Raw genomic sequence first — 16,745 nt, forward strand, 5'->3', positions numbered from 1 at the left:
CCCCCACCCCGTCCCCATCCGCCTGTCTCCTTCCTGCCACATCACGTCCTCAGTGCCCAACCAAGACCCCAGCCCATGCACGGTGCTCAGTAAATACCTGTCCTCTGCTGGGATGGACCCGGCCTTTTTGGTGCTTGACCGCCCAAGGAGGAAGCACAATGACTCTGTTTGAATGTAGAGTGTGGTCAGTAGAGACAGTCTGTCTGCATGTCACAGAGCTGCCCCAGGGTGCTCTGGGCCATGAGCCGATGATGCAGGGGATTCATGTCCATAAGACAGGACCACACTTTGGTCTCCAGCAGGACATGAGAAAACAACCTCAGCCCATAATGACTCACTGCAGGGTCCTCGGTCCTCCTAGCAGCTTAGTGGGTGTGAACGTGGGGTCAGTCTGGGAGGATCTGGGGCTTCTGTCAAAATAACAACATGGCCTAGGGGTGAGTTTCTACAAAGTAGGACCTAGAAAGTGACGATTGCTGTGCCAGCCCAAGGGTGGAAGAGGTCACCTCCAGCTGGTATGTGTCTGGGGAGGGAATTGGGGGTGGGAGAAGGGACTAGGGGACAGGGACGTGATCAGGGAAAGACTCATATGGCAGGACTTGCCACTAAATCATAGTAGGTGGGATTTACTTTTGGGGTCTGTAGAATGACCCCCATTTTACTGATGAGGTGATGGAGGCTCAGAAAGGTTAAGTAGCTGCCCAAGGCCACACAGCTGGTAAGTGGTGGAGCTCAGCCTGGAACCTGAGTGACGCTGTGCCTCTGAAGCTGCAAGTCCTTGATCAAGACTGTACTTAACAGATGGATGGATGGAGGAGGAAGTCGAGGTATATACAGACAATGGAATATTATTTAGCCATAGAAAACGAGGAAATCCTACCATTTGTGACAACATGGATGGACCTTGAAGTAATTATGCTGAGTGAAGTCAGACAGAGAAAGACAAATACTGTATGATCTCACTTATGTGCAATCTAAAAGAATGAAAAACAAAAATCCCACCAAACTCATAGAAAAAGAGATCAGACTTGTGGTTACCAGAGATGAGGGCTGGGGGAGGGGGATGGCAGGAAGGTGCTCAAAAGGTACAAACTTGCAGTTATGAGATAAAGAAGTACTAGCGACGTAATGTACAGCATGGTGACTGCAGTGAGCACAGCTGTATGAGAGACAGGAAAGACACCATCTGCTGCACGCTTGAAACTTATACACTGATGTATGTCAATTATCTCTCAATAAAACTGGAAAAACCATTCAAAAAATACAGAAATAAAAAAGAACCAAGCTTAAGATGGACAACTGCCAGTCAAATGCCGTGTCCCATGCAGACCATCGGCAGCCACCAAATCCAGTCTTCATGCTCATCTCAAACATGGCACTGGGCACTGGCTCCCTGAGGCATCTCTGCCCGGCTCACAGGGCTCTGGACCTTTCCTCCCTGACTGGGAACACAAGGTTGGAGGCCATCACCCTCATTATGGGAGGGGAAGCTGGATGAAGGCTGAGTTCAGAGAGCTGCCCTGGGCCAGCACTGACCCCAAGGGATGGTGTCTGTTTCACAGTCACCCGCAGCCCTGGATTCCCACTCCTGGCAGAACCAACAAGGGCACCTGCTGGGCCGATGGACTAATGGAGTCTCAGTTGCCTTGACCCCAGGAGGGCAGAGGGGAGACAGCACTGCTGAGGGCCTACTAAGTGCCCGGCCCCACCACAGGCACTTTGCCCACATGGCCTCATTAATCCCATGGAGCCATTGTAGTAGCTGTCACCCCACCCTGCAGGCTCAGATGGGGAGGGAACATGCCCAGGCCACAGGGAGGATACTAGGATGTCTTGACTCCAGAAGGTGGACTCTCCCCACAGCCTACGTGCCTACTACATACAATCCACACACTTGAAACCAGAGGTGGTAAGTGTCTACTAACCAGAGAGCTATGCTGTGATGGGCTGTCAGGGCACCTATGCCCTGCGGCCCCCAGTGACAGTGAGCCACCACATGTGATCTTCTTCACTTATTCCCATCCTCTTCCAGGTTCGTGTCTCCTAGTTCCAGGGAGATTGGCACTGTCCCACCGCCTGAGAGAGTCATCAGCAAGCTCCAAATTCTGAGCACGCAGCAGGGGCTGGTGTTGTCCGCTGTCTCAGGGACAGGAACGGAGGGTGGAGGTTCTGCAAATAGGGAAGACAGAGTCCCTGCTCCCTAGGCGAGTTCCATCCAGAAGGGACAGCACATTCAGAGTCAATAGACACCTGGGCTGGGCCTGCACTCGGCACGTTCCCCGTCTCTGCAGGCCAGATGTTGAGAGGAGGCACACGGGCCAGTCATTCTGCAATCAGGCTGGGGTGGGGACAGGGCCCATTTCTGATCACATCTTGGGTGCACTGAAGATGCAGCAGTAATAGAGGCGCTGCCCTCAGTGCCCCGTCAGCACCAGGTCAGCGAATGCCAGGCAATGGAAGCAGGGTGGATGTGCTCCCTGCCTTTGTGAAGCTTCTCATGGGGGCAGGAGATGGGCACCCATCATACCTGCGTCATAAATGTGTAACGAGGTTGCTGCTGGAAGGGAGCCCCAAGAGCATCCACCAGCACAGCTGGGCTTGGCCTGGGGGTTGGGGAGCTTGTGGGAGGAAGGGACCCTTGAGTGAGTGAGCAGTGGTTAACTGGGGGGAGGGGGAAAGAGCTTCCTTACAGAAGAACAGCCTGTGCCAGGCCCCAGGTCATCTCCTGGAGGAGCATCAGGCACTGTTCCCCACACTGCAGGGCGACAAGTATAAATAAGGAAATCCATCATAAGAGTTGGGGGCACTCAGGGAGGGGCAGGAGGTGGAACATGGACAGCCACGGGAGTCCAGGGTAGAAGGAAGCAGGCATAGGCAGCGAGTTCTGGAAGAAGAGACAGGACTGATGCCCACAGGGCAGTGTGAGGAGGGCCGGTGCAGAGAAGAGAGGGGAGGGATGTGCCAGGCCAGGGAGCAGCATGGGCGAGTCCCAGAGGCCAGAGAGCCTTTGATCTCTGTGGGGAGCAGGGTGGCTCCTGGGGCAGAGCTGGAAAGGCCAAAGGCAGGCTGGACTCGGGAGAAAGAGGCAAAATTCAAAGAATAATAGGCATCCATCAAGCTCAGTCATGTCCCCTGTTTGGCCCTGAGAGTGACAGGGTTCATTCTGTCTGCCCAGAGAGGTCCGGCCCAGACCCCGCACCTCTGTGTGAGAGCTCACAAGCTGCCCAGTGAGTTTCACTGGGAATTTGGCCCAAGTTTCAAAAAACAGACAGAGCAGGGCTGGGCCAGTGGCTCCTGGGAATGCAGCCTCAGCAGGTTGGGGCTGGGCGGCTTGCTCCCCAGTTCAGCACTTTCCTCCCAGGTTTCACCTACAGCCCCTGCAGAGCGCCTTTGCCACACAGCAAGCTTCTCAGACGGGGAAGCAGTTGCTGAGGGAAGATCAGAATCTAGCAGATGCCTCCTGGACCAGCCCTGGCGCCACCTTTCACTCTCACACTCATCCTTCTACCTGGGCTTCTTCCAAAGGCCTCCCCATGGGGACTGACCCCTCATGATGACAAGGAGCCCACCTTCTAGAGAAGCCACCTGCCCTGCAGTCACTGAGAGAGTGAGGGAACCTTCACCCTCCCACCTACCGTGCCAGTGGGCCCTGTCAGCTCTCTATTCTTCTTCTTAGCATTTCTGTTTCCTGTTGGAGAAGATATACTCACACTTGGAAAACACAGCAAAGGAAATTGTACTATACTGCCCCCTGATTCTTCCAAATCAAGGCAACTGCTTTCATCTCTGCCTATTATCTACTAGAACTCATGGAGAGGAGACTTGTTACCTCTCTGAGCTTCTATTTCCACATAGTGACTTGTCCATTCATTCAGCCTCAATATTTGTCCATTCATTCAGCACCCAAGCTGACTGAGCACAGGTGACCAGGCCAGAATAGGAGGTGGATGTGGGAGCCTCGGTGGTGGAGGTGAGGTCACTGTTCCTGCAAGCATTCCAGCTTGGGGGCCATCGAGGCCCTTGTCAAGGCCAGTGTGAGGTCCTCTCTGGGGGAGTAGAGGCGAGTCCAGCAGGTGCCCATGTGTCTTCAGGACTCAGAATGCTTGGTTAGTGCCAAGAGCTTGGAAGAAAAGAAGCAGGGGTCCAGGGTCCCCCAGAAGTCTTTGAATTGACCCAAGGAGCCTGGAGATCTGGAACAGCCTGAGATCAGAAAATACAATAAAATCAAAGAACCTCAACCAAGTAGAGGATGAAACTTGGTGCCGAGAAGAATGGCATGTTCTTCTGGAGAGTAGGAGGGACTTGCTGACTCGTCTCTCAGTGCCCAGGGCTTAGCACAGCGCCTGGTCCATGGGAGGGGCATGGGTGTTTGCTGAAGGACAAGGAGAGAGAGTGGAGGAAGGGAGAGAAGGAAAGAGGGAAGGGAAAGTGAAGCAGTCTCCTGGAAAGCTGAGGAACCCTCACACTCCACAGGGGCTGTGTTCTATTGGTTTCCTAAACTTGCCAACTGTGACACAAAGTGTATCCTAAGGAAGAGGAAGGAAAAGCTCTTGGCTGACCCGGATCTTGGTCTATGACTCAGAGCAGCCAAACCCTTGGAAGGCACGGAGGGGATCCATGGCTGTGTCACCTGGATGACAGAGGAGGAAGCTCCAGAGAGCTGTACCCAAGAGGCGGGCAGGAAACAGGCTGGCCAAAGAGGGTGGACATCAACCACAGCCTGTGGGGAGGAGGGCTGGACCCTCATCTGAGCAACTCACCTGGTCTAGGAGCAGTCCTGACTGTGAAGAGCTGCCCATTGCATCATGGGAAATGATTCAGACACCACTGGCTCTGTATCACCCACTAGTTTCCATCATCTCTTAGATTCATCTCCTGACAAATGCATCACCTCCCAGACCCAAGACCTCCCAGACCCCACCATTCACCCAAACCATCACTTTCCAGACCTCATCACCTCTCAGATCCAACATCTCCCTTCAACCCCTCAATCCTCAGAGGGACCAGAATCCCGGCACTGCCAGGTTCTCTGAGACAGGACATCCTCTCCCACCTCCCCCACCTCTGATCAGTCACTCAGAGTGAGCAGGTCTTGGAAAGGACAGCCCATTCTCCAGAAGGCCTTGTGACCACATCCACTCAGCACAGGACAAGTCACCCAGACACATGAGGTCTCTGTCCATACTGTGGGATACCACGCCAGTGCTGGAAAACGGACAGTGGACATCCACATGCTGACACAGGAGGATGGCCGGGAGAGCATCTTTTGGTGGTGAAAAGAGAAAGTTGCTGACCAATACGTAACCCGTAATCAATGTTTCTCTCATAAGAAAATATGCTTGTAAATGCATAGATAAATAAGTAGCTGGAAGGACAGAAGCTATACTTTTCACAGTGGTTCCCTCTGGGGATGGAGATCAGTGGGTGAGGGAGAGGTGGGGCTGAGGGTAGGAGAGAGATGTCACTTTCCCTTAAATAGAGGACATAGAAGATAGAACTTCTAACTGGAAAACCCATCAAAGGCGAGCACATTGGGCTCCACCTGCTGACCTGTGGATGTCCTCCCGTTCTGCGATGCTGGGACTCCTGCAGTCGGCAGTGCCAGCTGGCTGGGGCAGCAAACCTTGGATCTCAGAGCTCCTCGCTTCTGGAAATGTTATTCTTCTCCTCCCTTCCCCAATGGCCCCAACCTCTAAGATCCAGGCTAGAGGCGTGACTGTCAGAGGTGGTTGTGCATCTGAGGCCAGGGACAAGGGGGCCTGCCTTCTGGCTCCTGGAGGCCTGGCTGATGACCACCCCAAGCTCTTCACTTGCTCGGGCTCCCTCAGTCATGGGCTGTGACTGCCCTCTTGCTTTGGGTTCCTTCCCAAAGGAAGGAGCTGAGCATTTGGGCGTTTGGTCATTCTGAACGTTCGCTTCCGGCTTTCTCTTCTGCATATTGCCTTCCACAGAGACAGCTGCACACCGGTCAGGGCTGCACATCTAATGTTGTCACAGTTGTCACCCTCCCTCTGGCCCCATGTTGAATACACAGCAGAGACCTTGGGGAGCCCTCAGACTATAGAGTGAACTTGGGACCTGGGTTAAGAATCGGCCTACTGCTGTTCACTTGCTGTGCAACTTCAGACAGATCCCTTGGTTTCTGCGCCTTGGTTTTCTCATCTATAAATGGCAACAGCGCTCCCTCCTCACAGGGCTGTTTGTGGATAGATGGAGACAACGTGTGTATCGAGTGTCCTGTGCAGTGCCTGCCGGGAGGCAACTTCAAGACATGGAGGCTGGTGTCAACAGATGCTCACAGTCCCCCGGGACTCGTCACCATCACACGTGTGTGCCCCTCCACTCTCAGAAGAAAAGTGTTCTCCCCCATTGGACACAGATTCCATTAGAGAACATTCTGGCTCTCACTCACACACCTGCATCCCACCTCATTCCCTGGTGGTCACCTCCTGGGCCTGAGGCTGTTGCTGTCCCTTCCTCTTTCAGCAAGTGGCAGTTTCTGTTCTGGTCCCTGCAGGGCCACCAACAGTGAATTCCTGTAACTCAGAAGATGGGAAGGCCTTGGAGCCAATCCCTCAATCAGCAGCTGAGAGCTGAACCAGAGAATGACCTGTGTGAGAGGCCCCTGCCTAACTCGGAGCTCTTACATGGGGTCCTCATGGCCTTGCAGTGCTGGGGAAGGAAAACCAATTCCAAAGGGTCCCGGAACTTTCATCAGCAAATAGCATCTCAGCCCCAGTAGGAACCGCCCTTGTGGACTCACTTCTCCCGTGGGTCACCCCCATTGCTCCCGCTGTGCCATCAGCTGGCACCACGTCATGACAGGGACCAGGTGACACCCAGGGTGGCAGCTGGATGCCTCCTCCCCTGCCTCACCAGGCCTTAGTCACCTGGCCAGCCTGCTCTGACATTTCACCCTTGAGTCACCTCTCAGGCTTGTGGGGGCCCTCCCAGCTCTAATGCGGGTGAACGGAAAAGAATTGCCACTTGCTGCCCCTCTTGCTCTGCCTTGGGTCTTGCCTGGTTCACTGGGGTCCTGAGCAGCTGCTTTTAGCCCAGAAGGCTCCATGTTGCCTCCAGGAAATCCTCTTGCCTCCTGCTCCAGCACCGCCCATTCAGGGGGGCCTCGTCCTCTCACCATCTACAACTGCGCCCCGCTGGCCTCTGAGTTCTGCCCTGGGACGTAGAGAAGGGCAGCATGACTACCCTCCCCTGCTCCTTAACCCTCTGCCTTCCCACCCCCACATCCTGCTCATGCTTCCCTGCCATCGCCCCCCACCCCCCACCACCATCTGCAGGAGCCCCTCCCAGCCCCCAGGCCCCTCTACAACCAGGCCAGGACCAGCTCAGGCTCAGATTCTCTTCCCTCTCCGGGGATCTCTTGTAGTTCACACAATAGGTGGATCTCTTTCTTCTGGTGATGAGGTGTGGGCATGCGTGGTGCTAATTATATGAAGAATACCTGCTCCCTTTTGCTCAACTGTTTCTACTTGCTCACTATTTTACATATGTTATTAATTGCCCAACAACTCTACTTAAAAAAACATTTTTTATTGTGTTAAAATACACTTAGCATAAAGTTCACCATCTTCACCATTTTTCAGTGTACAGTTCAGTGTATTAAGTACAGTCAGGTTGTTGTGCAACCATCACCACCATCCATCCCAGAAACTCTTCTCATCTTGTAAAATTGGAATTCTTTACCCATTAAGCAACTGTTCATTCCATCTCCATCCCCCAGACCCTGGCAACCACCATTCTACTTTCTGTCTCTATGTTTATGACAACTGTAAGTACCTCATAGAAGTGGAACCACACAGTATTTGTCTTTTTGTGACTGGCTTATTTCACTTAGCATCATGTTCTTGAGGTTCATCCATGTTGTAGGATGTGTCAGAATTTCCTTCTGTCTTAAACCCGAATAACATTCCATTGTAGGCATAGACCACATTTTGTTTGTCCGTTTATCTGTCGATGGACATTTGTGAATAATGCTGCAATGCACAGGGTGGTATGAACATCTCTTTGAGATTCTCCTTTCCATTCTTTTGGTACAAATCCAGAAGTGGTATTGCTGGGTCATCTGGTAGCTCTAATTTTAATTTTTTGATAAACCACTATACTGTTTTCCATAGTGGCTACACCATTTTACATTCCCCCCTACAGTGCGCAAGGCTTCCAATTTCTCCACATCCTCATCAACATTTATTTTCTGGGTTTTTTTTAACAGTTATGTGAGATGGTTTCTCATTGTGGTTTTGATTTGCATTTTTCTAATGTTTAGCGATGTTAGGCATCTTTTCATGTGCTTATTAGTCTTTTGAAAATATTCTTTGAGAAATGCTATTCAAATCCTTTTCTCATTTTTGAATTGACTTGTTTGCTTTTTGTTGTTGAGTTTTAGGAATCCACTCTATATTCTGGATATTAATCCCTCATCAGATATATGATATGCAAATATCTTCTCCCAGTCTGTTGGCTGCCTTTTTACTCTGTGATAGTGTCTCTTGTTGTACAAAATTTTTTAATTTTCATGAAGTCCGATTTGGCCCTTTTTGCTTTTATTGCCTGTACCTTTGATGTCCTATCCAAGAAATCGTTATCAAATTCTAATGTCATGAATCTTTTGTCCTATGATTACTTCAAAGAGTTTTAGGTTTTACGTTTAGATCTTTGATCCATTTGGAGTTAATTTTTGTATATCATGTCAGGTAAGGCTCTATATGTTTGTCTTTATGCCAATACCACACTACTCTGATTCCTGTAGCTTTGTAGTGAGTTTTGAAATCAGAAAGTGCGAGTCCTCCAGTTTAAGTCTTCTTTTTCAAGATTGTTTTGGCTATTCCAGGTCCCTTTAGAGTCCGTATGAATTTCAGGATGGATTTTTCAATATCTGCAAAAAATGTCATTGGGACTTTGCTGGGAATTGCAAAGTGACCTATAGATCACTTTGGGTAGAGGTGCCATTTTAATATTAAGACTTCCAATCCATGAACATGGGATGTGTTTCCATTTATTTATATCTTCTTTAAATTCTTTCAGCAATGTTTTGTAGTTATCATTGTACAAGTCTTTCACCTCCTTGATTAAATTAATTCCTAAGTATTTTATTCTTTTAGATGCTATTGTAAATGAAATTGTTTTTGTAATTTTTTCTTTTCAGATTGTTCTGTTGTTAGTGTATAGAAATGCAGCTGACTTTTGTGTGCTGACTCTATATCCTGCTACTTTGCTGAATTCATTTATTAGTTCTAATAGGTTTTTGGTGGAATCTTTAGGGTTGTTTGCATATAAGATCATGTTGTCTAGGAACAGAAATAATTTTACTTCTTCCTTTCCAATTGGAATGCCTTTTGTTTCTATTTCTTGCCTAAATGCTCTGGCTAGCTCTCCCAGTACTAGATTGAATAGAAGTGGTGAAAGTGGGCATCCTTATATTGTTCCTGATCTTAGAGGAAATGTTTTCAGTGTTTCACCATTGAGTATGATGTTCACTGTGGGTTTTTCATATATAGCTTTCAATATGTTGAGGTAGTTTCCTTATATTCCTTGGTTGTGGAGTGTTGTTGGATTAAAAGGGTGTAGAATTTTGTCAAATGCTATTTCTGCAGCAATTGAGATCATCATGTGTTTTTTCCACTTCATTCTATTAATGCAGTGTGTTACATGGATTGATTTTCAGATGTTGAACCATCCTTGCATTCCAGGAATAAATCCCACTCTGTCATGGTGTATAATCCTTCAAACATGCTGCTGAATTCTGTTTGCTAGAGTTTTATTGAGCGTTGTTTTAATGTTCATAAGAGATATCTGTCTATAGTGTTCTTATAGTGTCTTTGTCCGGTTTTGACAATTAAGTTAATGCTGACCTCATAGAATGATTTTGAAAGTGTTTCTTCCTCTTCAACATTTTTTGGAAAATTTGAGAAGGATTGGTATTAGTTCTTTAAATGTTTCATAGAATTCACCAGTGAAGCCATCAGGTCCAAGGCTTTCTTTGTTGGCATATTTTTTATTACTGATTCAATTTCCTTACTAGTTGTAGCTCTGTTCAGATTTCCTATTTCATTGTGATTCTTTCTTGGTAGGTTTTGTGTTTCTAGACTTTTGTCAATTTCATCTAGGTTATCCAATTTGCTGATGTACAATTTTCATAATACTCTCTTATAATCCTTTTTATTTCTGAAGAGTTGGTAGTAATGTTCCCACTTTCATTTCTGATTTTGGTAATTTCAGTCTTCTCTCTTTTTTTCTTAGTTCATCTAGCTAAAGGTTTGTCAATTTTGTTGATTTTTTTGAAGAATTACTTTGGGTTTCATTGATTTTATTTATTGTTTTTTATTCTCTATTTTATTTGTCTATACTCTAATCTTTATTATTTCTTACTTTCTGATAACTTTGAGTTTAGTTTGTCCTTCTTTTTCTAGTTCCTTAGGTTGTAAAGTTGGGTTGTTGATTTAAGATCTTTCTTGTTTTGTACAGTGAGTGTTTATAGCTACACATTTTCCCCCTCAGCACCACTCTTACTGCACCCTATAGTTTTTGGTATGTTGTGTTTTAGTTTTCATTCATGTCTAAGTATTTTCTATTTCTTCTTTGATCTATTGATTGTTTAAAAGTGTATTGTTTAATTTCCACAATTTTGTAAATTTTCCAGTTACTGATGTCTACATCCTGTTGTGATCAGAGAAGATACATTCAATAATATCTATCTCTTTAAATTTGTTGAGACTTAATTTGTGGCCTAATATATGATCTATCCTGGACAACATCCCATATGCGCTTGAGAAGAATGTGTATTCTGTACTTGTTGGGTAGAATGTTCTGTTATGTCTGTTAGATCTGGTTGGTTTATTGTGTCATTTAAGTCCTCTATTTCTTTACTTATCTTCCATCTAGTTGTTTCATCCATTATTGTGAGTTAGGTATTGAAGTCTTCCCTAAGTCTTCCTCTGGAAGTTGCAAGCCTTCATGAGTCCAGAGTTCCAACACAGTTACATCAGACAGATTTCCCCAGTGCAGTTCAGGTAGGGAGACAATATTCCTGGTGCTTCCTACTCCACCATCTTCCCAGAATCCTCTGACCAACTGTTGTACTTTTTAAGTGGAAACTTTGTGATCTTTGTAAATGGAACAACAGCATCATTTATCATAAATAGAAAAGAGCTCTGAAAATAGATACCATGAAAACAAAACAGGATTATATTACAGAAGATTCTGTGGCTAAACCAGGGCCTCCATTGGAGCCTGAGAAAGTGTGGAGGTGTGGCCCCAACAACAGCATGAGAAGGATGAGACCTGCTGGCCCTCAGAGTACAGCCTCATCAGCAGTTCCATGTGGAGTACAGTGAATTGGCTCTTCCTCCTCCAGTGTTGAGATCTTCTACTCCACGTTTCCAACACCCAGCATTGTCAAGTTCTTTAATTTGTTGCCAATCCAAGGGGTCTGAGATGGTATTTATAGGCATTCTTTATGTTTTCAAGTACTAGTCCTATGACAATGAATTCTTGGCAAATGTCTTTTCCCAATCTGTGACTTCTGGGACAGAAGTTTGTTTGTTTTTAATGAAGTAGACTTTATCAGGCTTGTCTCTTATGGTTTGTGGTTTTTGTCTCAACAAATTCTTCCCTATCCCAAGATCATGGTTTTTCTTTTCTCATTTAGGACTTTAATCCACATAGAATTGACTTTTATGTGTGGTGAAGGTAGAGATCCAATTCCATGTTTTCATATGATGGGTCATTGTTCCAGCAACATTCACTGAAATGTCCAGACGCCCCCACTGCTCTGGAACCTGCTTTTAGATGCCTGGGACATTTTGGATACATACATCACAACTAGGTAGCAGCTGTTCACTCCTTGGAGGTCAAGTGAGTGGTTGAGGGAGAAAGGTGTAAAGAAAACTTCTTTTTTCCCCATATACTATTTTGTACTTTTTGAGTTTCATTTGAACTACTCAATAAAAGAAAAAGGATGATTTATTTAAAAAATTGAAAAGAGAATACTTTTTTCACTGTAATTTGATGCTACTCATAATATGAAATTCCCTGGCTCAGGCACTCAGTTCTGAGTGAGGGTGGAAGTGTAAGGAGTGCATTCACATCACTGAAGGAAGACATTAGCGCCAGTTTGGGGGCCCTCGGGGAACTGTCAGGCTACTCCCCACAGGCCAAGAACTAACTTAACAAATCTTTCCCTGACTCTTTCTTGGTTGTTGTTGTTCTTAAGTAAGAACAGCTGGCTTCCTGGACTTTCCAAATAACTTGAAGACACCTCACGGAGCAACTCCTCAGGGACTTCCTATGCACTACTAAGGCTGGTATTCACACATGATAAGTTTGGTACTGGAGTTTTCTGAGGCCCTAGTTCAGTATTTGCCTAAGAAATCTGTCTGTTGAGGAGTATTAGGCTAAGGCACCCGCTCCTAGGTCTGCACACAACCATGCAGGTGGTTACAATTCTGAGAAATGTCATCACATCACAAGTGTCACTCTCATTTCCTCATGGGTTTCCATTGCTACTTCACTTGTATTAAATAATACAGCCTTGGAGTAATTTACTGCTTTCATTTGTTGATTGCTTTGTTCCTGTGTCAACGCATCATTTCTATTTTGTGATGGTTTTGTGGTCACCAAGTTCTTCCTGCATTGGAAAGCAGGAACAGTCTGGTGGCTGGCCACCAAAAATTTTTCAACCCTTGGCTCAAAAGCCCACAGGGGCCAGAAGGGAAGCCGGTTCTTAGCTCCCTGTTCTGGGTTCTGTCTGTCAGGGCATCCAGTAGAGAAAAATAATGAGTCAGGTGTGTTTTCATCAGCTGTGGCCTGATCAGCAGAGTCGACAGCATGGAAAAGAGAGCCCAGCTCTTAAGCAAGCAGGAGGAGATCCTGGGGCTCTGCACAGGGCAGGGGGCAAGATGGGACCGATGCATAAAAAGGGTGGGTTGGTAGGAAAGCAGGGCCTGTGGAGCCCTAGGAAGCAGAAGTGAGAGTGAACTGGAAGGCGCCTCTCTCCTGCTCTAACCCGGGCCTGCGGACACCCATCGGGCAGAATGATTTCTCTCGTCAGCTCCGCCAAAGCGGAGGAGAGCTCCGTCACAGCCCGGGGAGTCTCCAAAAGATCTCACCCGTCTGTCCATTCTCCCCTCTCCCTCACTGCCCCTGTCCAAGCCTGAGGCCTCCCTGCCCGGTTCCCCTGCCCCCCCAGCCTCATCTCGGTTGTTGGGCTGTTCAGGTCTCACCGCCCCTCCTCTCCACTCCTCAGACAGAGGAAGCCTGTCCCCATGTCAGGGCCTGTGTGCTCTCTCCACCCAGAACCCCTCTTCCTTGAGGACTCAGTCACGTGATCTTCTTAGAGAGACCTTCCCTGACACGCCCACCACAGAAGTCCCTCCCTCCCCACGTCACTTATTGTGTCCCCCTGATCACTTTTCATGGCACTTTCTTCTATTGAGAATGACTGAGTGAGTGAATGACTAGGTATGTGAGGATGTGAGTGAATGAATGAATGTGTGAACAACTAAGTGAATGAATTAGTGTTTAAATAAGTGAGTGAATGAGAGAGTGAGTGAATGAATGATCTGTCCTCCCTGGCTGTCATGGCACCTACACGGTGGTGCTGACACAGGACTCACATGGGACAGACGTGGGCTGGCAGCAAAGTTTCTCCTTTGAGGCTGACCTTGGAGGCAGCCTACCCACATCCATCCCCATCTTGCCTTCTTCCTGGTTCGAGAACCAGATTTTGGTCAGTTCCTGGGCCCCCATAAGCTCCACGGCACCTTCCCAGACCCAGTGCTTCCCAACCTTCCCTGAGTCAGAGAGCATTTTGTTCACTGGTGTTTTATAAAATTCAGAGATTCTGTTGATGGTGAACACAACACGCTGACACTTGGACAGATGAAAAGCATCTGGCAAGGGACTGAGCAGGGGAGGCCGCCCCCTCCTGCAGGGGGAATATGCAGAGGGCCCAGGGGTGGCTCCATCCTAGATCAAGGAGGCCTCTGTAGCCGTGCTGAGTTTGTGGGGTGTTGCCTTCACGACCCGAGGCAGCTGGGTGCAAAGGGTCACAGGCTCAGGTCCGTGAGGGCCTCTGTGTGCAGGAGAGCCCGGGACGTGGTCAGCCATTGGTGCTCCACTGTGGGCAGATGGAGCTGAGAGGGGCAGGCTCTGCATCAGAAGCCCAGGGGCAACTGCGGGGCAGCACAGGCCGCCCAGAGACCTCAGGAGCCCGAGGGGAGGCAGTGACCGCCTCTGCAGGGAAGGAGTTTCTAGAGCCCTGGCAGGAGCGCCTGTTGATGGTCATCTGGAAGATTCCAGAGCCTTTGGTTGGTGAAAGCCCCATGGAAGGAGGGCTGGTTTGTAAGGAGCAGCACCAGTGAGATTAAGTAGAATTTGTCAGTGAGGAATTGTTGCCTCCAGAGCACAAGTGGACTAAAAGATGCTTACTGAGTACATTAAACAAAACTCCCTGGAGGAGGACGTCATCCCTGTAACGTCACAGCTCTGCTCCTGGGCAAAGGGGATGCAGGTAAGATCTTGCCCGGAAGACTGTGCAGTGGCAGAGCTATGGGGGGACCCCTGGGTGGCCCAGAAAAGGTGCATTGTGTCCCTCTGGAGTGTTTTACAGTGTCGATTTTATGATTATTCAGGTCTGGCGAGGCCAACAGCTCAGTGTTCAGATGCCACTGAAAAGACAGTTTGCAGCTCACAGTCCCAGGAGGAGGGGCACGCCCCAGCACAGGGGTCACGTGGGGAGGCATCAAGGTCAGTGAGGGGGCAGAGGGAGTCGGGAGCCTTGTGAATTCAAAGGAAGGAGCAGGCAGGGCAGGGCAAGCAGGCTGAGGATGGGCTGCTTTGAGTCACTTCCGAGGGCTCTGGGACAGAGCGGTGGCCCTAGGTGTCCTGCCCTTGGCCCTGGGGATGAGGGAGAGGAATACTGGCTTCTGGAGGGTGAGAGCGGGGGGGGGCGGGGGGGGGGTGGGGTAGCGGGAGGGTGGGGGGAGCATGGGCTTTGGACTGAGCGGTTTGCAGGCGAGTTGTCTGTATCTCTAAGGATTGGCCACCCTGGGAGGGGCCATCTCTCTTTATCAGCAAGACCTCAGATGCCAGGGCATCAAGAACACAGAAAATGAGAAAACACGGTTACTCCACAGAGGGGCAGGCACCCTGCAGCTGGGAGGCTACTGAAATAGGCGCTGAACAGCACACACCATCCAAATCCACAACAGCAGAGCAGTCACTGGCTGCTGACGGGATGGAGTCAGTGATTTCAACAACGGGTGCTGGGTTTGGGGGTCTGACTGGATGGACCACAGCATGAAGGCTGGAGTAATTCTCCACAAGGTTCCAGATGTCTTTAAGTTTAAGAGCAGGCAAAGTTGGGCTGTCAATGGAGAAGCAGCAGGGATAACCACCCAGTCATTCATTAGATTTTATCTAATAAGTTTTAATCCTTGAAGGCCTTGTTATAACTCCCACAGGACCATGGTAACTATTATAACGGGGAGTCCATGGGGTTGCATTTTGTCAAACCAATTTGTAAGCGCCCAAGACTTAATTTAGTCTTAACTTACTACTCATTGTGTCAGAGCATCTGTGGGATATTTTAGGGCAATGGGACTATAACTATGGGAAATTAGCCAAGGCTACAGTTAAAGGGAAGCAAACCTGTCGTTTCTCTATCTTATGATTAGTTACTTCCTAAGATTATAGGGGGTCTCGTGCATGTTTAATTGTCCCCAGGTGTAACTACAATTTGAGACCCAATGTTGATTAAGTCTATGAAATTTTGTCAATTGGTGCATTTAAGCAAATGTTAAAGTTAATTTAGAATCTATGCTGTCTGGGCAAACAGCCAATCAGCATTCTTTTATTTTTTGTTGTTGTTGCATAATTTTTTAAAGTTCAGATTTTCAATTGAGTCAGATTATAGACTTTTGTTCCAATTTACTTATACATATATGTATATATAAATGTATAATTATATATATATGTTTTCTTAATCTCCTCTTACCTCTGCATCCAGGTTTCTTTCCCATTTTTTGGAAGGGAGTCTTCCAGCAGCTTAGAGCCCTGGTTTAGTTTCTGTCTCTGAGAACTGATGGTGCGGGCCTTCTGGGAGGTTACAGGAAAAGGAGGGGCAGGGGCCTCCCCTCCCAGGGCTCCGGGTTTGCTCTGAGGAGAGAGAGCAGCCTCTCCTGGGACAGCACAGTTACCCCTGTCTGAGGTCTCAGGCCCTTTGCACGTGGACATGCGGGGCCCTCACTCAGGCCCAAGCACACTGGCAGGTGCCCTGCAGTATTTAAGCAGCTGGGTAACTTCTGCAGGTGTTGGGGTGGGGGAGGGTGTAACTCACAACACCCCTGAGGACCTGGGGGCAGCAAGTGTGAGGTGACAGCAGCCAGGTGTGAGCAGCAAGGAGACAGGTGGGCCACTACCCCCACCTGAGCCACATCCACGTGAGACCAGGGTGCCATTTCTCTCTCACAGGGAGGCCAACCAATGCTTTCTTCCACAGGGATCACCCAAGACACACCAGGGTTCTGCCCCAAATAACAACAAAGGCAAATGACACCGAAGTAGTGCCTTAAAGTAGGCCTCGCCTGACCTGGCATGCAGTCCCCAGAGTTGGGACAATTAGCACCATCTGGAATATCCCCACACTGAGGAAATTGGGGTCAGGAGAGAGTGGTGAGCACTGGCAGACACAGCAGCGGGCACCAGGGCCAACACGCCAGCTCTGTGCC

This window comes from Equus caballus, chromosome 15 (genome assembly GCF_041296265.1).
Source record: "Equus caballus isolate H_3958 breed thoroughbred chromosome 15, TB-T2T, whole genome shotgun sequence".
NCBI classification, from domain to species: domain Eukaryota; kingdom Metazoa; phylum Chordata; class Mammalia; order Perissodactyla; family Equidae; genus Equus; species Equus caballus.